Here is a 24,933-nt window from a genome sequence, read left to right as displayed (position 1 = left end):
GAGTACGGACACACAGCAAATTCACATTTTTGCCTTTCTCCTATAGAAAGGTTATGTAATTACTCTGAACATCGTCAACTTAATCCCGGCCTGGAGGGCCGTCTGTCATATACCATTCGACTCAGCTCGTCGAATTCGGCAAATATGTGTGTGCGCATAGGTTTTTTAGTAAGGTTAAAAAATCTTCGAAAGCCTGGCCCGTAGTGTATTGGCACTGTGTGGGACTCACGACTTACGTTCGTGCCTAACCACTAAAAACATTCCTTACTTTTTACGCCCTTCTTCCCCACGGAACTACGTCATCGTATTACTTCGTGGGGGTTCGTTGTGCTTCCGTCGCACCTCTTTTCTCTGCTCTATATCAGAGCCTCGCTTGGTTCATGGCCCTATGAGCTTTGATTTAACTTTCGACTCTACCCTTGTTTGTTGTCTCCATCTATCTACGTCGCCGTTTAGCTCTTGTCCCTGTGATCGGTTTAGGTGCTGATTCATTGAGCCCTTTAGCTCGTGTTTCCGTGAGTCATTCAGCTCCGACCTTATCACGATCTATTTGGATAGTCCCCAACGATGAACTCACACTACTCCGACCGATAGTTCCCCGACGGAGGAATTTCCTCCGACAACGATACCTGCTTCCTTGAGCCATTTAGCTCCCAGCTTTATCGAGATGAACTCGGATATTATCCTACTCCGACTGAGAGTTCCCCGGCAACGGAATTTCTCTCTGTACCGTTGTTTGTCTCGTGAGCCAATTAGCTCTCCTTTTCATCACGATTCTGTCGGGTAGTCCACGGCGGCGAATCTACCCTACCGTGAATTCCCCGGCGGTAGATTGCTCCCGTCTGTGAGCCATTTAGCTCCCCGCTTCGTCGACTCGGTCTAGTCCCCGGCGGTGGATCTAGCCTACTCAACGGGCCAGCCAGTAGGTGCTGAGGTCCATCCAGCGATTCCGGGTGGAGCGTAGCTTCCGGTTCACTGGCGCCCGTATGTGTGTGTTCGTGTGTATGTATGTATATAACCAAAAATAAGTACATCGGTTACTTAGGAATGGCTAAACCGATTTCATCAAACTTAGTCTAAAATGAAAGGTACAACGTTCCCATAGGCTGCTGTTGAATTTCATTAAATTCCGAGTTCCGATTCCGGAGTTACGAGTTTAAGAGTACGGACACACAGCAAATTCACATTTTTGCCTTTCTCCTATAGAAAGGTTATGCATTCACTCTGAACATCGTCAACTTAATACCGGGTTTTCTGTATTTTAACAGGGTCGTAGTTAGGGGGATATGGTGAGGACCTCCCCCCCCCCTCCACATTACTCACCACCCTTCCCTAAACCACCCTTACCTCATCAAGTACCTCTCTACGCGAATAAAATTTTCTATTCCTTGAGAATAAATTACCCTAGTGGGTCTAAAAACCAATGCAAAATTTGGTTTGAAATGATTTTGAGTTGAGAAACTAATCTAAAATTTCTTAACGTTTCCGCATCGACATATAACGACTCAAGTTCGTAGCTGACGATTCATTGTACGTATGTGTAAATCGCATTGAATATTTAATAGACATTTCCACCATTATATTAAACATAACCAGCCATGGAATCGTAGTTTGGATAAATAAGAAAGGCACAATTGCACCACTAGGTGGATTAAGACGGGTTTTTTAACTAAAGGGATCGATCTGGCAGAATCGATTTCATTTCAATCTGCTCACCTCTATAGAGGACTAGAAAGATTGTGGTGTGAAGTAATGGCCGCTTGATGAACGAAAGTTTTCGTAAATTTAACATATTTAGTGTACATTGCACAAATGTTAGTGTTGAAAACGGCATTATTTTTCGGAAATGAAACGAAATACAGCACAAATTCGTTAGTTGGGGGTTCGATAGTTGGGCTGTTCGTTAGTTGGGTGTTCGCTAGTTGGGGCATGCCCCAACTAAAAGACACTCTTATGTCAAAACTGAAAGTCAAAATGGTATTGACATTTAAAAGTCATTTATTTCAAGGGGCTCATTGGTTGATTTCTGTGGAGATCTAAAAAACATACTTTGAAATTCAATAGAATTCTATTTTTTGAATTTACATGCCGGAAACAAAAAAACATTATGAAATTTGTAAATGTGTTAGATAATGCGCATCAATTAGTTTGTGTAGCAGAGATGTTGATTGCTGACTTCTTGGAGGTTATCCCTGATGTATTCAATCACATTTTCATATGACTTTTTAGCTAGTGTCAACTTAGTATGCTTGCGCTTCATCGTTTATTTTTCAGCGGCGTATCCATTTCCTGGTTATGTGAAAGAATTGTAAAAAAAATGTAATTAATGGCAAAGAGAACACTAATGACATTCTTTTTCGTAAAATTCATCATTAAACTGGGAAGAAACAGCCAACTTTCGTGAACCGCAAAATATTTGCGTTTGTTTTTTATCGGAAGAAAACAAACAATCAGCGTTTCCCTCGGGTAATTTTTGCCAGCTGTCAGTTGCCCCAATTAACGGATACGATTCGCTAGTTGGGGCGCAGTCGTGACCCAACTAACGAATTTGCGCTGTATTTCGTTTATTTTAATAAACGGTTGTTTATATTATGAACGATTTCGTTGGTTGCACGAATTCATTTTGTTCATCTTAGAAAAGTTTTCGTACTTGAAAGCACATTATTTTGACATTGCTCCAGCACAGAAAAACGCAAACTTCTTCATACAAAACCAACGAACAGTTCGCGATGGCTCAACTGGATCCGTACTGCTCCGGATTATGGATCAATTGGAAGCGAAAGAGTTTCAGGAAACCTTCCTGAAACCGGAGGACACGGATACGGTTACTAAATAGTCAGACCAAGATCGTCGTGATGATCAACAATTATTGACTCCATATCCTACCTCTATCGAAGCTCTTTTGACGTTGACGGTTTGACAAATGGTGCTCGTAAATATTATTAAGACTTTCGTATACTGCAGTGAACAATTCGTTTGCCTTATGAAGCCGTTTCGTAATAAGCCAACAAAAGTGGTTTCGTTGTTTTCACGAAAATCTCGTAATTAAAAATAAAAGTGTATCAATAGAACTACGAATGATTCATCATATGTGTGCGTATACAATCCATTTCCCACTGTCCGGCAGTGCTGTTATGGAAGAAACTTGTCTGCATCTATGTAATGATATGTTTGTTTTTATCAAAAGATGTACACATGAAATGGAAATGAAAGGCGGATACCTCTATTGTACATCCAACGACCCATTTCAAGAATGCCTGTTCCTACACGTACATTCTGAGACCGCCTTCATATACAATAAGCCCCGCGTGAATACATCCAAGTATCAATTGGATATTTGCAATATGTTTGCACTTCCAGAATGAAATATATTTTTGATTATGGCACGTATTTACAAAAAGGAAAATATTTATGAAGGTAGACAAGCATTGAAAAATGACATGAAACGATCTAACCAGCTCTGAATAAATAATTTTATGAGATTTCTGTGAAGAATTCTCCTCCATCCGTCAAATTGTTGCAACAGCTACTCAGGTCCAGGCGGCGCTGCAGGCGCTAAGCGGAAAGAACGGGCGTATTTTTTCGTGTGTTGCTTCACATACATCAATGGCAAAGTTGTGGCGACAAATTTCTATGCAAAATCACACTTTTCTTGCTATATTTCAACCTACTAACACGGAACTCAACAGAAAAAACTACCTATTAAACGAGTGACTTAATTTTCCTGTTTAATATATTGTATATCACTGAAAAACTTTGAAAAATAATGGACGTTAATGGCAACGTATCCGGGCGATTCACCAGTGCTGCCACTCAACTACGAATGATTCATCATATGTACGAAAAAATCGCATATTTTTTGAAAACTGTCTGTACGAATCTAATTCGCAGCGATTTACGAACATATTCGATCAGTGTGTGTTCTTTCTTGGACATCATCATATTTCTGTGATGTTCTTTGTATATTTTCAAAAAACTGGGGATCGCTAGAAACGTTGGACATGTACCTTCGCTCGCAGCGCATCGTAGAATAGAATTGATATTGATTCTTAACTTTTCGCATTAGTAACATTGATAATGAGAAAATTTAAAAAATAGGACATGTATGTTAAAGAGAGGTAAAAATTACGTTAAACCGAAGTACGTTAAATCGTGGTATACCTGTATGATCATGTTCTACTGATGGTTTGACACGAGTTAGTTCGTACAGCTCCCTTACGAGCTTACATAATATTGATAAACTAACCGACAGTAAAAATATCAGCCTTCGAATTAACAGCCTAAGTGTATTCTGCTTCAGTTCGGTTATGTCTCTGACATTACCCATCTTTCTATGTCACTCTAATGGATACGCTGACATCGGCAGGTTGATAAAACATAGAAAGTCGGAAGAAAGGCCAACCAAAGTTGTATTCAGCAGCTGTTAGAATTTGATGTTTTATCAGTGTTCTTAGCATGAAAAGTATTTCTGTGTAGCTATTCGAATATTTTCAATTTTCCTGGGTGTCCGGAGAGCCGGTTTTTTAAAGACGCCGTCGATGCACTTTATAGTCCGTTGGCAGCCGTCACAAAAATGTACAGTTTTGACATCCCGCTGCAACGTTTATACACTTACTACTAATAATAATGGATACACTTACTACTAATAATGCATTTGGGCGATTTGCTCATCTTAGCGAGCTCATAGCTAACTGCCAAATTGCATTGTTTTCCAGAGCAACAGGATTGGTCGTGGATACACTTACTACTAATAATGCTTTCTATAGTTATACTTACATTGCCCTAAGTGAGCAGCTTCACCATAATCTTTTAGATTTATCACCGTGTCCTGATTAGTGTCACCAGATTGGCCTTAACTATCTGAAACGATAAAAGAAGGATTCACCGTTGTACTTGTGGTAAACAGAATTAATGGCGCAAAGATTCCCTAAAAATGTGTACTCTCTTGTCATTCGCGATACGTCATATGAGATGTTATACTTGCTTGCTAAAACCAAAATGAAGAAATAATAGAGGGTCGATCAGCTTAATATTCGTTTTATGAACATAGAAGGTGAGCAACCCGATCCTAATCCTTACGATAAGTTGATATTAACTGAAGTGAAATAACTAAATTTTACACGCAATTGACTTCGAGGACGGTGTAATTTGCCTAAATCTTTTCCACTAGCTACTATACGTGTTCATCGTATAAAGACACATGTTCTTAAATACAAAATGCTCAAGATCTTGAATAAGATGTCTTTTGTTAGAAAAACTTGCACTCATTCCCTCCTTTGAAAACGGACTGGAACCATCCATGCCTATATGATTATACATCAATACTGAACACATGTTGAACGATTCGCTGAACGCCGTTGGACCAAAGCAGATCCCTTAATCCCTTTCTCGGGGGGTTGTCTCAAACGGAAAATGTGCTGAGTGAACAATCAGCGACGCATCCCACTGATGAATGTCTCTTTAATTTATTCCTTGTGTTCCTTTGAAATTCAACATCTTGCAGCTAAAATTGTTTGACGAAGCCAATCTGAATCACGTGCAACCAGCGACTGACATTGAAATAAGTACGCTCATTAGCTTGCTCAGATCATATTCACTTGACAGTACACGTATTCGAATTTCTTTACCCTCCCCCTTCCCTGATGGGGGATGAATGCGACGAAAATGAGAGCCCCGAGAACTTTTCCACCTTGACCCTGAAAGGAAGCTGAGCTGCGTTCAAGGGCACATATTCTTAGCACGGCGCATCGGCACGGGCGGCGAGGGTATGTCAACCACCGACCGTCCTCGTCTCGTGTACCTGAACCGTGTCGTCTTAGCGTCTGTCTGTATCCGCGATTTATGGCGGTCTGCTGCGGAAAACCAGTGATTGTAAGTTTTCTTCTTTGCCTGGTCGTATATCATGTCGAGTGTACGTGCTGCTGTCGCACGGGTGGGGATTAGCGCTACCAACGCAACGAAATGAAAACTTTCGGGAGGAGAAAAATTCAAACACGTCGTTTTCCGGTGTCACTGGATTTTTGATTTTGACTTATTATAGCCCCTTGTTTGGTGGCACATTAATGGCATGATACTGGTTTCAAAATTATTTGTGACCGAATTTTAATCAGTGATGAACGTTAATAGGATCGTGCATCTTGTTTCCCTCTTATTTCGGGGGGTTTGATCAACTCCCCACAGAGATTTGCGTATTGCTTTGCAAAGGAAGAGAAATAGCAAATGATAAGATTATTAACTTCACTGGGTCTTAGAAGCGATGCTTTATGAGGGTTAATGTGTATTATTTTCTATTATTAAGAATCGAAACGCAACATTGAGGTATTTTATTAAAAAGTATTCGATGCACGAAAGTCATAAAGAAATAAAAAAATGCGTTTTTCCCACAACAGAAGTTTGAAAATGCAAATTAAGTTCTCGTGGTGTGGGTGTCTGCTTCTGCACAGAGTAGAAATGTAAATTTTCCAGTGAAACAACCACCGAACCGTAGCACCTTTCAATTCAGCTTTGCCGACTACCAGAGTGGAAATGAACAACCATCATTTGTTCAAATTGAAAAGACTGCTACTTATTAAAACGGTGTTATTGGGAGGGGGTGGACTAAAACAGCATCAACCACCATGTTTTCACATCAATGTCAAACACCGGATGGAGACGCTGGGTTGTTGAGCTCCCTTTCACTTTTGGCTCTTACATATTTTGTAATTCCGCGTACATTTGTACAACTTCTTCCGTCAATCGTTAATGTTCGGTTTTTGCACTTCACAGTCATCACACTGAACAATGAGTGACATTTCCTGTTACAGGTGTTCAGCTTGGTACGTGTTACATTTCTGAGACTCACAACTTATTTGTAATTATATATAGCAAATACAACCACGATAACGTAGTTCATGCTAACTGAGGACACATCGTAAAATGGGATAAAGTAGCTGAGCTTACTAATGGGTGGTGGCTTTCGGTAGCTTGTTAATTTGTTTAGAAAGTCTCTTAATCTTTTGCAGCACCCTCGTAATCCAGCACAGTATGCGGGTTGGCACAGTTTAGGATCGACAATTACAGGTAAACCATCGAGTGTGTTGGTGCCATTTATTTTATCGTTTGAAAATAGTTGTTCCATTATTGGCCATGCTGTGTTTGGAAAGTACATTACTTTTTAAGGCGAGATTAGGAATTTTCCGGATAGTAGAGTAGAGTGGGGTCATGTTGGTCAGTTTTTCTTTCGGCGATCTTGTAAGATGTTATTTTTGCACTGATTTTGACAAGCAAGCCCAAGTTGGAATGGTTATACATCTGGTAACGTTTTTAGCAATAATGGTTTTATGCCAGGCTGAATATTTTTCAAGCTAAATCCAATACGCTACTTTTTTCGATGTTTTTAACATCCGGGAGCACGATAGCTAACTATATTCGTGGGTAAATTAAACAATGTACTCGCCTAGAAAACCGGCTGTTCAACTTTTATATGAAGAGTATCAATACTGCAGATTATTTAAAAATTAAATTGACGTCATTCAGGTAACAAAATGAGAGGTGGCAAATGATGGTAAAAATCATGAAACCGCGAAAGGACATTTTGAAAAGAAAAAAACATGTTGCTTCGGCAGCTACGTCTGGCTTTGACTTCTTCGGTGTTCTCGTCGTCGCCAGAGTGTGGAATTGAAGTTGTTCATTCCGGCTCATATGGTTCCTTAGCTATGCGTCAATCAGTAGTGACCTATAGTGCCCCCAAACGGCTGACCTCTCGTGCCCCTTAAATGTATGTTTCATGGTGGTGTCTGTATCTTTTTCAAAAATAAAATTATCGAAAAACCAACACAAAACTCGTGTTCAACATTAATTTTGACGTAAGAAAAAAATGATAAGATGAGCGACCTCTGTAAAATCATAGCAAAGATAATGTCTTATGCCTCCATACCTATTTACCCTTATTCTACTCTAATCCTTACAATAGTACACGACCTCCCAAAAAGTTTCAAAACCAAAACAAATGCGAAACGCGAGATATTTTTAGAACAACCAATAGTTTATTCAAATTTACACGGGAAATGATGAACTCACCAAAAAAAAATAAACCCCATTCACCATGGCACGGGCAAAATATCGGTACATTTTCATGAAATCGGATTACCAACTTTTACCTCAGTAGCAAAAAGTGTTTATTTACTATCAACTGCACCGGCGCAAGCACGTGTGTTGGTTCGTGCACTCTGGTAAATACAATATAGCTGATTCCTGTAGCAGTGGTGTTCAGCGACATTTTGACGAACGGAACCAAGCCAAGCTCTGCCCTGACCCCCCCACCAACCCACATCAAATGTGGCAGGCAGCTTGCAGCAGTGATGAAAATTTTCCCGATCGCATCCGGTTTGATGAGTTTTCATCATTGCACATCAAAAAGCGCTCGTTCGGTTGTGTTGTTCGAAATAATCGAATTATTCCAATTGGATGGTTTTTTGTCGTGTGAAATGTTATTTTTTCACCTGTATCGCCCAATTTGCTGGGAGTTTGTTCTTAATTGTGTGTCAAGTGAGGCAGTAATATCAACGGTCACCGTTTCGATAAGCATAAATAATTATCGAGGAAAACGGTTCCGCATGTAAATAAAATTTAAAAAGTTTTCCTTTTAATGTCACCAGGTGGTATTTAATGATTTGAACATATGCGTATTTCGTCGGTTCATTTAAAAAATGTGCTGCAAGGAAGAAAGTATTTTTGTAGAAACACAAGTGGTAATAATGAATCCGAATATGTTGGCTCAAATAGCACGTTGCCCGTGTGTAATAGGAAGGGAGGAAGTAGAATTGGAAGGGTGGGAAAAATGACAACAGAAAAACAAACAGTAGGTAAGTTGCACTCACAAGGAATTGAAATCGCCTGCGAGAAAGCCTACAGCTCTTTATTGGATTGCATAAGTAACTTTAGTATGTCTCTGATTTTCAGTCGTCCAAACAGGGTATCCAGTGGCGGCGAAACACTTTACGCCCGAGTGGGTAGAAAGCATTGGGTGAGGGGTCCATTAGTAAGGATTTTTTTCCCATTTCACAATGCACACGCTTACATTTCATTTACATTAAATCACGTTCGTTTATGCAAATGGAATTGTGGTACATCGATGTTTTCAAATGCGTGTAGTGCGAGATACATGCGTTGCACATCTAATTTTTTTGAAATGGTTCAAAATTTCGAGTGGGTAATTAATTATCCACTCGGTTATTTTCGAGTGGGTAGTACTACCCATACTACCCACGCTTTCCGCCGGCCCTCTGGGTATCATTTATGTACGGATGGTCGAAAAGTCGAAATCGCAATTGCGCTACTGCAGGGCAGTTGCACATCAGATTATATGAGGTTGCGTATTCGGATTCACAAAGATCACATGAAAATGACTCAGCGCGCCAAATAGTTGCCACGTGATAATTGAGTTTGCAGTGGCCGGTTAAAACTATGGTCAGCATACCGCAGTGAAATTTCGCAAAATGTAGGAGATTTTTCGAAATCACACTGTACTGTTGTTCTAGAAACGGCACATTTGTAGATTTCTCTAATAACTGTAATGTTCGGACGACGCCCATGACCGCTTTTTTCTTATCTAACTAATCAACCGCTGCACCGCCTTGGCCAATTCGTCAGCCCATTTTTTTCCAGTTATACCGGAATGTCCGGGGACTCAGACAAGAAAACCTCTCCCTTCTGCCACCACACAAGGCATTTGTTCCAGGGAACAAGATAGGCAAACTCTGTTCTTGACAGCAGATTTGAACCAATTCAATTTATTTTCGACCAAAAAGCAGTTTCTAGCTACAAGCACCAATTAATTTAGTTACCTCGTTTTAGGCGCAAATACATGTTACCCACATATCAGTATGAACCACGTGGAAAATTAATGATGATCAATTCTAACCTGTATCTGCGTACCAATAGGTATCTCTCTGAGCCATCACCGATACACAATGTGGAGTGCACTATTCTTCATATAGTAATTTTAAGAGGATAATCTAAATTAGGTTAATGTATAGATATATAAATTGATATAAATTTTAGATAATAACTACCTAGTAAATTCTTTAACCTGATTGAATACAAGCTGCTCGCATGTACGACTATTTCTGGTGTGCTACACGATGCTACGCTAGGTAGTTTTTTAGTCAGATTGACATGTTCAGTTCTGCATGCGTGGTTGTTGAAGATGGAGTTGCCAGTTTATGTTTTTTTTTTATAATTATTAAATTTATTAGGCCCAAATGCGGTAGCTCAACGAGGCCGATTGTTCGTTTTTTACAATAAATAAAAAAACAACTAGGTTAAGTTTTTTGTCTCGTTCATACGCAGCTTTCTGCTGCGTGTTGAGATCCTTTTTCTAGGGGGCGAAATATTGCCAGTGTTGTCCACTGCCATTTGAGGTTCGGTCCGTTTGTCTTCTTTCGCGTTGTCGTACATGTCCATGTCCTCTTCCGTACTACTTTCCTGCTGCTCGCGGTCAGATGTTCCAGTTTGTGTCTTACTCTTATCGGTCGTCATTGTATGTTCGTATTTTTCGGCATTCGTTTCGTTGTTGTTGTTGCTGGTTGTTGGTGCTTGATCCGAAAATGTTGGTTTTGCAGCTGTTAGTGGTTTGGCGTAAGATGGTTCTGGGCTGATTTCAGTTGGATTGGTTAAGTTTTCCTTAACAGTTTCTACGCAAGGTTTTCCGAGGTGCAGCTTCTTCGTGCAGAACTGGCACGTAGGAATTTGCCCTGGGTACGTGACTAGTGATGTTTGATGAATGAGAACATCGTCACTTCCTAACGCTGTGGCGGTTATGTATGAGGGAATTGGCTTGGTCACACGCATTCTCACCACACGAACACCGTTAGGGATGCCCGGGAAAAAATTCCTCCAAGTCTCATGTGTAACGGAGTCTACTTCTCCGTATTTTTGCAAGCATTTTTTAATCGCGCCGTCAGGGGTACGCGTAGCCAAATCATGGACACGAACTTCTACAGCGCCGTTCTCGATGTATACGGGAATGCTATATTTAACATTGCCGCATTCGGCGGTGTGCTGCATGTTGTTTCGCGAGACGAATGACTCAGCTTGGTTAATGTTGTTGAACGAAATCAGCACGCAATGTTTGATATGATGCATTTGTAGGGTTTTCACTTCAGCCAGATTGAGTTTCATCTGCACTTTTAATAACTGTTCCACTTCCCGGATGGCTGGTCTTACGGGGCATTTCGAAAAATCAACAGCAACACAGTTCGGCCGTATCTGTGTTGCTTTTTGCTGGGCACCGTCACTCATCACTAAATCGCACAGTAGGTATAGGCTATTGTTATATGGACTGCTTGTGTGATAGGCACCGATTGATTTTTAGGTAGAATTGACTGTTTCACTTGCGCGGGACAATTTTTTGCTTCTGCTCAGGGCGAGATGTGAAGACAAACTGATCAGTTTATGTTTATGTTTATTACCTTCACCAACAGGCCCCTTGGCCCCAAAGATGGTTGCTTAAACTAATTACATTTTAAAATTGACAACATTTTCACTTTTATCGCATTCCGCGTCCTGTTGAAGTCAAAGGCTGTTAAAAATTCGTTGGAGTCCGGTAACAGCGCTCTGGTAACCATAGTTGATTCTCCTGAACGGAACTCGCAGAAGGGAGTTATTGCGTAGAGCTGTAACGCGGGCTTGAAGATCCAGACGTCCGAGGATTGTAGGGCAATCAACTCTGGCAGAGAGTAAGTCCGAGACGAACAGGGCTCGAGAGCAGTCCCTCCGAATGCTAAGTGTATCGAGGTGTATTAGCTGGCAACGGTTTTCATAGCTCGGCAGCTGAAATCTGTTTCGCCATGGGAGATGACGTAGGGCGAAGCGTATGAACCTGCGTTGGACAGCCTCGATTCTGTCAATCCCGTTCTGGTAGTACGGATTCCAAACAGCTGAACAATATTCTAATGTTGAGCGGACCAACGCGCAGTAAAGCGATTTAAGACAATATACGTCCTTGAAGTTTTTCGCTATTCGGAAGATGAACCCAAGCTGTCGTGATGCCTTATCCACGATGTATGACGTGTGTGGTTTGAATGTTAGTGCCGAATCCATGATGACTCCGAGATCTTTGATGTGAGAGTGACTTGGAATGCTCGAGCCGAAAAAAATGGTAATTAAACTGAGTCGGATGGCGTTTCCGCGTGAACGTAATGATTGAGCATTTGCTCGGGTTTAAAACCATTCTGTTTAGATCACACCACGTACTAAAGCTGTCCAGTTCCCTCTGTAGAAGCTCGGTATCCGTTTTTGTCCCCTATTTGTTGAAAAACTTTCATGTCGTCGGCGAAAGAAAGGCGGGTCCTTGTAATGTGAAATTGACGACATTAAAGTAAAGGAGGAATATTACTGGACCGAGATGGCTTCCTTGTGGTATGCCGGATGTAGCGAAGAATGGTGCAGATAGACAATCCTTAATGCTGATTTGGAGTTGCCTTCCATCGAGGTAGGAACGAAACCAGTGCAGAAGTTGTTCATGAATGCCGAGTTTGTCCAGCTTCGCTATTGCGATATCATGGTTGATTTTGTCGAAGGCCGCAGATAGATCCATATAAATAGCATCGGTTTGCAATCCGTCAGCGAATCCATCCATTACATATGTTGTGAACGAGAGCAGGTTTGTCGTTGTCGATCGTTTAGGCATGAAACCGTGTTGGTCATCTGCAATGTAGTGTTTGCAGTGAAAGGAAATAGGATCTAACACAACCAGCTCGAACAGTTTTGATACAGCACTTAAACACGAGATTCCCCGATAATTGTCAATGTTTGATTTGTTTCCTTTTTTATGAACTGGAAACATGTGCGCTGCTTTCCAGCAGGAAGGGAATGTACCAGTAGTGAGTGATAGCTCGAAGACTCGCCGAAGTGGTTCAAGAAGCCCGCTGATGCACCTTTTGACAAAAATCGAGGGAACACCATCTGGACCCGGGGAACAAGATGCTTTCAGTTTGGCATTTGCTGCAAGAATGGCAGCATTATCGACACAAATTCGGTTGATGGTTCGTCCTAGAGAAGGAGTTGTATTAGCGGCGGCAGCGACTTGTTGTGGTGGCAGGCGCTCGTTGGAAAAAAACGCTTGAAAATTTGTCGGAGAACAGTTGGCAAATTTCCTTAGTGTCGGTGCCTAAAACTCCATTAAACGACATACAAGATGGCAAACCCGGATTCTTTTCGCTGCTCGTTAACATACTTCTAGAACGACTTGGGCTTGGATTTCAGTTGACGCTCGACGTTTCGCTGGTGTCTAAAAAGGCGCGTCTGCTTTGTTGTTTGTATTCGTGGTTGAGTTGAAAGTAGTGATTTCGTAATGCAAGTGTCTTATGCTTCGAGAATTTTTTAAATGCAGCTCGTTTGGCAGATTTTAAACGTCTAAGGACGGTTGATTGCCAGGGAGGGTGTTCACCGGTACTAATTGTTCGTTTTGGTACATGGCGGTCGATAAGGTAGTTAAGAATACTAGAAAACGTCATCGTGGCTTCGTTCGCGTCGTCATTGTTAATATTTTCGTCCCAGTTTATATCCAACAGCGTGCTAACGATGCTGTCGTAGTCGGCGTTTTTTAAAATCGTAGACGATAGAGCTTGAGACGTCTTCAAAATTAACTCCTAGGTTACCAGCGAATACAAGATGTAGTGGGGGATGATGACGCACCTGCTTGACTAAAGGAGTCGGTGCAGTGCAGCAGTACGGAGCGCAGTCCCGGGCACTTACAAAGCAGAGGTCCAATGTACGTCCATTCTCGTTGGTGACATTATTAATTTGCCGAAGAGTTGCGCTGCTGTAGTTGTCCAAAATACAACTGGCAGCACAGATTTTTCGATATCCAATCGTAGAAAATCATTACTTGCTTGGCACCACGTCAAGCCAGGTAAGTTGAAGTCGCCCAGTATAACGATATCATCAGACGGGGCGGCGATCGAGGCGATAAAAGAAACGGAGGAAAGATGTACATCGATCAGGCTGGAATCACGAATTCTGTCAGGTGGAAAATACACAACACACAGGAACAGATTGCGATCGGCAAGTTTCACTCATATCCACACTTGCTCGGAGCTCGCCCACCGGTCATCGTTGATCACTCGGGCTTTTATACCACGGCGAACGGCGATAAGCACACCACCGCCTTATGTCTTGTGGCTGTTGAGGGCATTCCGGTCACAGCGGTAGACATCGAATGTTGAACCAAAGACCTGGCGAGACAGAGTACGGTTGTCGAGCCACGTCTCGGTCAAGGCGATAACGTCGTAACAGCAACCCGTGGTCGCGAGCAAATAGCTGTCCGTTGATGAATTTAAGCCACCAATATTCTGGTAGTAAACCTCGATGTTGTTGGAGGACGGATCGGGTACACCAGAGAGCGAAGCTATGTTGCCGTGTAGGAAGATCCTTTCGTCAATCCCACGAACAGAATCGGAACGGTTCACGGTCGTCTGGTCGACTGTGGTGAGGGATTCGAGGCATCCCGAATCAACTGCGTCGCGCCCCAAAATACGACTATCGTCGTCGTAGAGAGGAATGGTTTGCATCTGATAACAAGATGTCGGAGCAAAAGGCAAAAAACTGGAAGCGAAGAATACATCAGTGCTTGAAGTGTTCGGAACAGATGTATACTTGCCATTTGCGGCAGGATGGAAGACCCTTTCACCCATCCCACACACAGGACCGGGACGACTGATGAACGCTGGCGGCAAGGGCTCGACTGTAGCGGGGGGATCGAGGGCTTCCATAGTACCAATTGCGTTGCATCCCAGTATGCGATCGGCATCGATACTCCTTCACAAGGGCGGTGTGGCTTGGTATAGTGGTATGACCAATCGTTGCGGAGTCCTCTGCAGGACCATTAATGGGCCGGGTTGCATTAGAGAGGTACATGCTTCTTCTGGAGGCGGTGGAAAATCAGTCGGCGGGCTCCAAATGTTCTGAGTACGGCTGTCTTCGAATTCCCTGAACAGTATGCCTTGCGGCCATGTGTCAGGATTAAGAGCTGCATCACGATACTTTGGGTGAACTCCAACTTTGAAGGATATGAAGTTCAAAGTACTGACGTCTATGCCTTTTTTAATAAGCGGAATAACCTTTATCTCCTCGTTACAATTTAGTCCTTCTTTTGACATTTTTTCGACAGTCTCTTTGCTAACGCTAGGATGAAAGCGGGAAAGATACATCCAGAGCAACGACGCGGGAGGTGGAACCGCAACAATGTTGCTATTATCGACTAGCTTTCGACCACCAACAAGAATATTGCTCGGATCAGGGCCATCCTCGCGACGACGTTTCTGAGGTGGTCGAGAGGTACCGGAGTTTGGCCGGACTGGAGTAGCTGTTGAAACCTTTCTAGCCAGGCGCGAAATTTGCTGGTTATTTTTGGATAACTCGGCCTTTAGTTCAGCACAGACGTCATCCGTTTTCCCAGCGATAGCAGCGATAACACATTCAAGTGAAGAAACGGTATCGCGAAAGCGAGCAAACTTTGAATTTTGAATTGAAACTAATAGGAAGCAGGAGATTAAAAGTAAAATTAAAATTAATTTATATTGTGCTTATATTCATTTACAATCTAAAATTTAGTTGTAGCTTAAATTAAAATTGTATACTATTTTCGGAAGCAATTTCTGTTCAATTAAAATAAATCGAAGACTAGATTGTAAGTAAGAGCTAAGATTAAAATTTATCGTTCTCTAAAAAAAAAATTTATTCACAGCTTTAGCTGAATACTCTAGAACCGGGTGTTCTGTTGCGGATATTCCGAAATCATCACGAACAATAATAAAAAAATATATTTATGATAGAATAAACACGGTCCAGTTTCATTTAAAACCTGCCATTTTTCCAGCTAATGCGAAATTCTTTCACAGCAAAGCGCGTTATATCTGACATCTCCTCTTTCCCAGACCGTTTTCGTTAGTCCATTTCCCACATTCAGAATATGGAGATTTGTACTACTTATGTACTCCATCAGTTCAGATCCTCTCAGCTCTGTTGCCCAAAATGATGTGATGAGCATTTGCATCACTGCTCATAATGAGCGGAAGCCCATATGTGGTACATTATGATACAACGCTTTTGAAATCATCAGACGGAGATGACTCGTTATGCGGTAGATGTGCTGAACTATATATACTTTTTGTCTATGCTACCGACAGTCAGTGTAATTGTGGTCACACTGATATCTCGAGATGTGAGCTCCAATATGAGATATGCGTCAATAGCCTTATTTGCAAATAATGCAGGCACGAGGTATTTCACGTGGGTTAGTCATGCCTGTCTTGTTGTAAACAATGAAGGCAGTGTTAAGTAACTTTCCAATATAGAAGTTTCCTTTATGAAAGTACGGTTCTTGAGCCAATGCTATGGAAGCTACACCTTCCTGCATAAGTCGATATAGATTCATAGTTGCTGTACGTTTAAGCTGGAGATTGATTTGTGCTACTCTATCCATTTTTGATTACAAAATTGTACGTTCCATTCCCAACATATATTGCACAACAACTAGAGGACACCAAGCAAGTTAGAATGTAAACGCATGTAGCGAGCCACATCAGGTTTTAATGGGACACGATCATTTGTTTCCCACGATTTGCTAAGAAAATAATAGATTCGCATATCACATTAAGTACTTTAAATCTCTTGGGCCCTCCCAATTTTTTTTGTCTACCTGTTTGTCTGTTACTATAATTGTTGCCGTAGTAATCTGTCGATATGAGTGATTCGTAGAAGCAGGAAGTGGTGCTCCGTTAAATACGGTTTTTCTTGATGACTCGCATAAGACCGAGCAGTTGTGATGTGAAATAATTTCTGAAGGAACATTTATTGAGTTCTACCATGTCAGGATGGAAATATATAAAAGACAAACGGTTCCATTTGGCTAAACCATTATACCGAATCAAATAAACGAGTTATATAATAAAAAGTAAAAGAAGTTTTAGAGAAGGCTGGGGACTAAAACTCTCTAAAAATGAACACTCCGTCGTTAGTGATTGCCTGGTTTAGCAAAACTGAGATGTAATACTAGATATTAGCAAGAGTTAGAGTTTGGTATTTAAATGACAAATTTTTGAATTGTATGCGATTTGAATTTCTGAATTAGGTCAATGCACTCTGTGCATTTTGTGCTCTAAGTATGAAGACCGAGGAATTCGTTCCTTACTATTACACTGTTAATCCGCAAAACCGTAATATCTTTAAAATCTTTTCATTAGCCATAAAAAGTGTAAAAGAAAACTTTATGTCAAAATGACAGGGCAAAAAATGATTTTACTGAAATTTACCACGAACGCACTCGTGTATTATGAAATTTACGTACACAGTAGCAATAGCCAGAGCCGTAGCGCACGGTGGGCCAGGTTGGCCCCCGCCAAGGGCCTTAGGGGGGGGGGGGCTGAAATCATAATCTGCTCAATAAAATAATTGAGGATATGTCAGAAAATATATCAGTGTGTGCACCATTTCCAAGCATATTATTATTCGAATGTCGAGGTGAAAGGAAAGCGAATGTAACCACCTAAGCGCGCAAAACTGAGATTCCACTAAAGGTCCACAAGATCACATTACGGCCTTATCAGTTTTATTCAAATTTATTCACATAAATGGTGTTTTTCTAAAATGTAAAGTAGAAATGTAAAGTAGAGATTTTCGTTTGGGTTCTAGAAGCAGATTTCCCGAAAAGGGGATTATCAGAGTCGCGCTCTTCCAGTCACTCCCCACAATAAGAGCGCACTTCTCAGCATACCGAATGCAAGAATCATACTAATAAATTTCAGCGCACTTGCCACATCATGTCTTATTGCTACAATGGTCCGTTTGCCCAGCACAAATATGAGTTTGAAGAAACATACGATTTTGTCCCGTCCTGTGCGATTGCCTTATAAAACCTTAGCTCATCGAAGCAAAGAGTCCTTGAAACAGCCAACCCCTATCTCCAGTAAATCCACGCGTGACAAATTCGACACGCTGACTACACCATCTATCTTAACTTTGTGCGCGAGCATGTAGACGCGGTAACTGTTCATGATATACTTGTCGCTAGTTATTTCATTCGCTTACTTTAAACAGGATATCGCAATTCTGAGCTTATCTTGGCGAATTTTCGAGATACCTGTCATGAATGAATATCTCTGAGGCAGTTCTTTCGAAATCTTTACAATACCTATTATCTTTACTTACAATTATCTGTGATCAGAAAGAAGACCCGATAGGCCCGGCTGAGATCAATGTGTATGATTTTATTCAACATCCAGTTTACCTTCAGTTGGGCGCAAAGTAAATATTTTAAGAATACCAAGAAAGTAACAGAAATTACAGGAGATATAAGAAATTTAAATAGCAAAAAGAATAAGTAAAAACCTTTAATAGCGACAGATCACGAAAGCATCTTTGTTTTGCTCGCTTGTGGTTAAAGAAGGGTGGGTAATGTTTGGGACATAACCAGAATATCGTGAAGGGCAAGTAGTTCAAATCTAAAGATTTGCACCATACTTAAAAAATCATCAATCAGTACACAGGTGCCAAAAATTGTCTCCTCAGTAGGTAGCCTGGCCTTGATATGTAATCGTGAGAATAAGTGTGCCATTACAATGTGAACGTTACTTTATTATTCCGCCAAGGGCACCAGAAGACCACGCTGCGACTCTGTCTAAAATATTTTGCATTTTCTAGCATAATCAGGGACTGCATATTCACGAATGCATGAAAATTGTAACTTGTGCATTAATAATCAAAATCAATAACTCGTCTATGCACTATAGCCTTTCTTGTAACTGGTAAAATATTTTTAGGATTTTTCGTGTCTATTGTCGTAGTTTTGGAACTGTTTTTACTAAGAACTTCTCAAAATTGCATTCAGTTTCTTGTGACAATCTTGCCTCTATTGAAAAAAAATCTGGCTACTAAATTTCATTTGGATCAAAATTCTGGTTTCGGAGATACGAGTAAAAGAGTGCGATGCTGCCACCCTGATAATCACTTTAACGAAAAACAAAACTCGAATTATGCAGTGGCCCCCTTTTGTGAATGAAACTGGCACAATTGCACGATTAGGTAGATAAAAACAGAGTTTTTCCGAATCATTTGCTGAGTTTTCATAAAAATCAATCAGCACTACTGTAGCATTAATCTGTTCATACTGGTCATTGTCATGAATATTTAGCAAATGCTGAGGAAACCGCCTGTTCGTTTTTGATTTCCGTAGCATTCTCAGCAACCCCAAAAGTTTTCTATTGGTTTTGTTCGAGTAGTGTGCCGTAGCCACCGACACATGTTTGATTTATGCGCTTCAGATGATTTGCTAAAATGCGCATCGCTTGGGTGATACACGAATCATTTGTGAATCCTATTCCATTTCCTCGGGTGTGTGCGAATTTGACCAGCTCATCTATGTGGGGACTTGATTATTCATGCATACTGTTGGATCGGTGCCATCGTTCTTCATCACCAGAACCAGAACCATTACCGGCCGCTGAAACCGGAACCGTTCACGCGCAACAGCTGCATTTGATCCCACGGCAAGGAACGGACGATGCATCACCTACGATATGTATGTATGTACTGTGTACCATACATACCTACACCTATAGTAATGAAATTTCAATTTACTCGCCTCACCTGTTCTCGGTGCCGGAAGTTGGTGCGCTTGTGCTGTCAACAAAAACCACAATGCAAATTATTGGTGACTCATATTTTTGCACTGGAGCGGTATCACACGTGTCTCGCGTACACCGTGGAAATTATTGTAAAATTTAACGTCTATTTTCATGCTCATATTTGGTGCTAGGAAAATGGTGAAAGCTAATTTGTTGATAACATTTATACGTTTCGTAGTGCTTTTTTACACGTTGAATGAATATTACATTGTCTTTAAATGATAAACCAAAATGCATTGGCTTATTAACAAGCCTAATCAATACAGTTGAAAAACATGCGATGTGATGTGTGCATTAGTTTTCAATTGATTTTTAGCATAAAATGTATATTCACAATTTTATTGAATAAAATTTCATTTATTTTTTGCAGTGTATTTAGCGCAAAGCTTTAACCGTTCACTAGAATCATGCGAACACGTGTGAAACCGAGTAATAAAATTACTTCCCACCTATACACACATTCCACTGTGATTATCACTGGTGCTGATGGTGGTTGGTGTTTGTCCGTTGAAGAAATGTGATGATATGTTATGGAGTTATCTCGCATGGTTGAAAGTAGATGGGCTGTTTTTGAAAGTGTTGAATTCAACTACTGTTATTTTGAGCAAGAGCACCGAAGACTATTTCCCTAGTGAAAAAATCTAACTAATGGTTAAAATAGACAAAAATCTGTAAACATCTGTGAGGATATAAAAACAAATCTTCAGTGAAACCTATATATTCTCAATAAGCTGTAGAAATTAATGTGCGAGAAAAAAAAAACTCTTACATAAATCAGCGCTAGTACAGAAAAATTATTAAACGTGGCAACCCTTCTCGCAAGGATGTGAACGAGCACACCCAGCTGTGGCTCCTAAGCACCACAATGCAATCAAATTCAATTTAACATCATCTACCGGATGCTGAATGAAGTTTTTCCTCTGCTTCCCATAAATATCCCCTCCCCCCCATTCCTCAACGCTTCATAATCATGGAACGTGCAGTAACAGCTGTTCTGCAGCAGACGGACAAGCAAATCACCTTCGGTCGGAATCCACCGAAGCAGAAGGACCTTCCTCGTCGGTGTATGAAATAAGCTCGTTACAAACCGAACCATGTGGCTGGAAGGTGGGGATAGGGAAAATAACTCGTTCAGCACCGAATCAATGAGCGGAAAAATTCTTCAAACGATGAAAATGCACAAAACCAGACCTCGAAATAATTTAATGTCATTTATTGCTTTTTTCGTAGCTCATCGCAAGCAGATGGAGGGTGAAGCTGATCTTTGCGTGAGTCCAACGCTTCTGGGTTGATGTAGATAAGATTGATGGTGTTGCTCGCCGTTAGCTACCGAATAGCTGGTGAACCGACGTTGATGAAGCATTCAAAAGTAGCTGGCGAAAGAAACGTTTTCCGTTGCCCACTAATGTCTCATTTCTGTGAAATACACTGGGGTAGTTGAGGTCGAATCTTGGTGTTTTTGGTGTTGTCATGTTCTGATATGAACTAACACATAATAATTAATAACTCTGGTACAATTTTGTTTCTATCCAACTACCCGATCAGAAAAACATAACAGAAATATTTCAAAACTATATCTCGCATTGTTACTTGTTATAAATTTCTGTTATTTTAACTACTACGGAGATCTTATTTATAACACAATATGTTACAAAAATTGTGTTCTGTTATAATCATATTATTTCATTCTGATTGGGTAGCTAGTACACAGCAGTTTTTATTTTAAATTGAGATTGGCCACGAATTTGTTATAACTAACCCTCTGTGCGATGCAGTCTCAGCAGTGTGTTCGTTACTGGGGAGGGCAAACAATTGCTGTATAGTGTTGATTACAACCAAAATTATGTGCTGTTTTGACTTTCATTTAGCAAATGTATTTCGCCGCATGTGTTTTGCTCGCTTCTGGATTTCAAGAAAGAAAATGCATGTCTGCGTCTAAATCTTTTAAAGCGCCCAAAGCAAGCAAAAGATCCCAGCTGATTCAATGTAGTTTTGTTTCGATAAGGTATTAGATTTGTGAAGAAATACGTGCTGCCAGCCAAAATTAAAAACAAAGTAATAGTTTCCTAGTTGTTCTAGAATAAGCGCGAATGCAAATGCTCATCACATTAATTAGGGATGCTCAGATATCAATTTGAGAGGCTTTGAATTGGTGGAATTCTTGAGTAGCTACACTGATGGAACAAACACGAGTATAGACTCCATGCAGAAAAGCCCCCAATATTCGTACTTCGTCTGACAGGGAAGAGGTGTTAGATGTAACTTTCTCCTCTGACATTATTGGCTAACTGGTTCGTACCGACCATAAATAGATAATCACAGATATATACGGCTTTCTCAGTTTGAATAATCTAAGCAAATGATTTAATTGTAGAATGCCCTAAGTTTCCGCCGTTTTTGGTGGCCTTTTTCAAGAGAAAATTTAGTCTTGTCTATCCCTTGTTTTGACGTGAGTCTTTGTTTTTCTTCCTTTTTCAAGGATGTTTATGAACGTGTCCACTGGAAAACAGACAGAGAAAGAATGACCGGAACGGCGAGAATGAAGAAACGGTGAAAATACACCTTTATTGGAAACACTGAGAAAAGATATGTCCTCAAGCAGGAATCGAACCTGCGCAGGGCCGGCGGATAGCGTGGGTAGTACTACCCACTCGAAAACAACCGAGTGGGTAATTACCCACTCGAAATTTTGGACATTTTCATAAATTTGAAATCTGCCACGTATCTCGGGCACACATTTGAAAATATCGATGCACAACAACTTCATTTACACAAACACACTGCAAGTGATTTAATGTAAATCTAATGCAAGCGTGTGCATTGCGAAAATGGGACAAATCCCTATTCTATTACCCTCACCATATGCTTACTACCTACTCGTGCTAAAAGTGTAACGCCGGCCCTGAACCTGCGATCTCCAAGTCTCTAGGAACTGTGATGATGTCACATATTCCTAACAGTATCGTGATCACCGCCACAGCCTCCAATACCTCCTAATTGAGCTATCAACCCCCAATGTCTCCTATAAGCAGATCGTCACCTCTTCCTCTCATCGATCGGGCCAAATCTCTCTCGGTATCTATTTTCAGGTCCAGTGGACTGCGCTCAGGCTTGAGATATTTATTATCACTGTTTGCCCCCTTAACTAACTCAGTCGCCGCCAGACTTTGGCAGTGAGTAGAGCTGTGGAGAGGCATGTTGATGTCTGTCCTCAAAGCCTATCGGCAGATGCTAACGACAAATACCATCTGTCCTATCCGAAAATCCCTTTGCTCGTTTGTCTAGTGTTGCGCAAGAACCTGATGATCCTCAAGAGGGAACATCTTTCGTTAACCCGTTAGTCCAGAAAGAGGAAAAATCTACCCTCCTCTAAACTACCTCCCAAGGGTCCCAAGATGTGCTCCTCTGAGAGTGCGCCAACAACATCTAATAAATCCAACGGAAGTGCTGCCTTAAGCCCGAAGCAATATGCTCCCGGATTTGGAAATTTTAATTCAAACAAGGAGTACTCACCACTTCCAGGGACACTAGAAATCCCAAGTGTCCCCTTTATTCAAACAGACACTCAGTCCAGTAACGGACTAATGAAATTTTCTGACATCGTGGACTTAATTTTCACAGCTTTCAATGTAGTTGATCCTCTTAAAAGCCTCCTGATACGTTCTCGCCCCATAGTTCAAACATTTTTCAAGCAGTTGACTACTAAATGGCCCTTCCTTGCAGCGATCGAATCCTTCGATGGCTAAGTCATCGAACGAGGTCACCGATTCGATAAAGAGTGCTCAGAGCTGTACGCGGAGAAGTCCACTGCATATAAGGCCTTCCGGGAATACGGGTTACACGCTAACTATCAACAGTACGCGTCGTTAGAAAGGCGAATGAAGAGTCTAATGAAATCCAAAAAACTCAGTTATTGGCGCCGGTTCGTCGACGAGTTAACGAGAGAAACAGCGATGAGCACGCTTTGGAGTACGGCTCGACGTATGCGAAACCGAAACAGTACCAACGAGAACGTGGAATATTCAAACCGTTGGATATTCGCTTTCGCTAAGAAGATCTGCCCAGACTCTGGCATAGAAAACGTACCGCGCCGCGACTCCTCGCGATACCGCGAGCGAAACACCGCTTTCCATGGTGGAATTCTCACTTGCTCTCTTGTCATGCAACAATAATGCCCCAGGATTAGATAGAATCAATTTCAACTTGCTGAAGAATCTTGCTGACACTGCAAAAAGGCGCTTGTTGGACTTATTAAACAAGTTCCTTGATGGTAACAATGTCCCACATAACTGGAGGCAAGTGAAGATCATCGCCACCCAAAAACCAGGAAAACCAGCCTCCGACCACAACTCGTATCGACCGATTGCAATGCTGTATTCGGAAGTTGCTCGACAAAATGATCTTGTTTCGCCTCGACAATTGGGTCGAAGCAAATGGCTTACTGTCAGATACACAATTAGGCTTCCGCGAAGGCAAAGGAACGAACGATTGCCTTGCGTAGCTTTCTACAGAAATTCAAATGGCCTATGCTAACAAAGAGCAAACGGCATCAGTCTTCTTGGATATTAAGGGGGCTTTTGACTCAGTTTCTATCAACATTCTGCCAGAGAAGCTGCACCAGCATGGTCTTTCACCTATTTTAGATAACTTTTTGCTAAACCTGTTGTCTGAAAAGCACATGCACTTTTCGCATGACGATTTAACAACATCGCGATTTAGCTACATGGGTCTTCCCCAGCGCTCATGTCTAAGTCCCCTACTCTATAATTTTTATGTGAATGACATTGACGATTGTCTTGCCAATTCATGCACTCTAAGAGCCGATTTCTTCACCCTCGCTTAGCGCTTAAGCCAGGTTTAAATGTTCTGGTGAACCTGGTTTAAAAATTAAGCGAGAGTGAAGAAATCCGCCCTAAGGCAACTTGGAGACGACGGAGTGGTCTCTGTTACAGGGCCCAAAGCTGCAAGGACCATTGCAAGATACTTTGGACAATTTGTCTGGTTGGGCTCTCCAGCTGGGTATCGAGTTCTCCACGGAGAAAACAGAATTGGTTGTCTTTTCTAGGAAGCGTGAGCCGGCGCAACTCCAGCTTCTATTAATGGGTGTGATAATCAATCAGGTCTTCACATTCAAATATCGCGCGGTCTGGTTCGACTCTAAACGTACCTGGGGATGTCACATTAGGTATCTGAAACAGAAATGCCAACAAATGATCAATTTTCTCCGGACAATAACTGGAACATGGTGGGGTGCCCACCCAGGAGACCT

The 24,933-nt window shown here is 41.3% G+C and overlaps 1 protein-coding gene across 5 annotated transcripts in view; it reads right to left on the bottom strand.

The window, feature by feature from the left end:
* The window catches only part of LOC131692748 (ras-related protein Rap-1b), a 250,214-nt gene that overhangs the window by 120,613 nt on the left and 104,668 nt on the right, over positions 1–24,933 (bottom strand). For 2 of the 5 annotated variants that reach the window (XM_058979982.1, XM_058979981.1), the window contains one exon: positions 4,777–4,860. The exons of 2 other annotated variants lie outside the window; for them this stretch is intronic. The gene's annotated coding sequence lies outside the window, so the exon portion shown is untranslated. Of the gene's footprint in view, positions 1–4,161; positions 4,181–4,776; positions 4,861–24,933 lie in introns of those variants that run through there. One more of the 5 variants, XM_058979986.1, reaches the window with a different exon arrangement.

Source organism: Topomyia yanbarensis, chromosome 3 (genome assembly GCF_030247195.1).
Source record: "Topomyia yanbarensis strain Yona2022 chromosome 3, ASM3024719v1, whole genome shotgun sequence".
NCBI lineage: Eukaryota > Metazoa > Arthropoda > Insecta > Diptera > Culicidae > Topomyia > Topomyia yanbarensis.
This window is presented reverse-complemented; position numbering and strand designations above follow the sequence as displayed.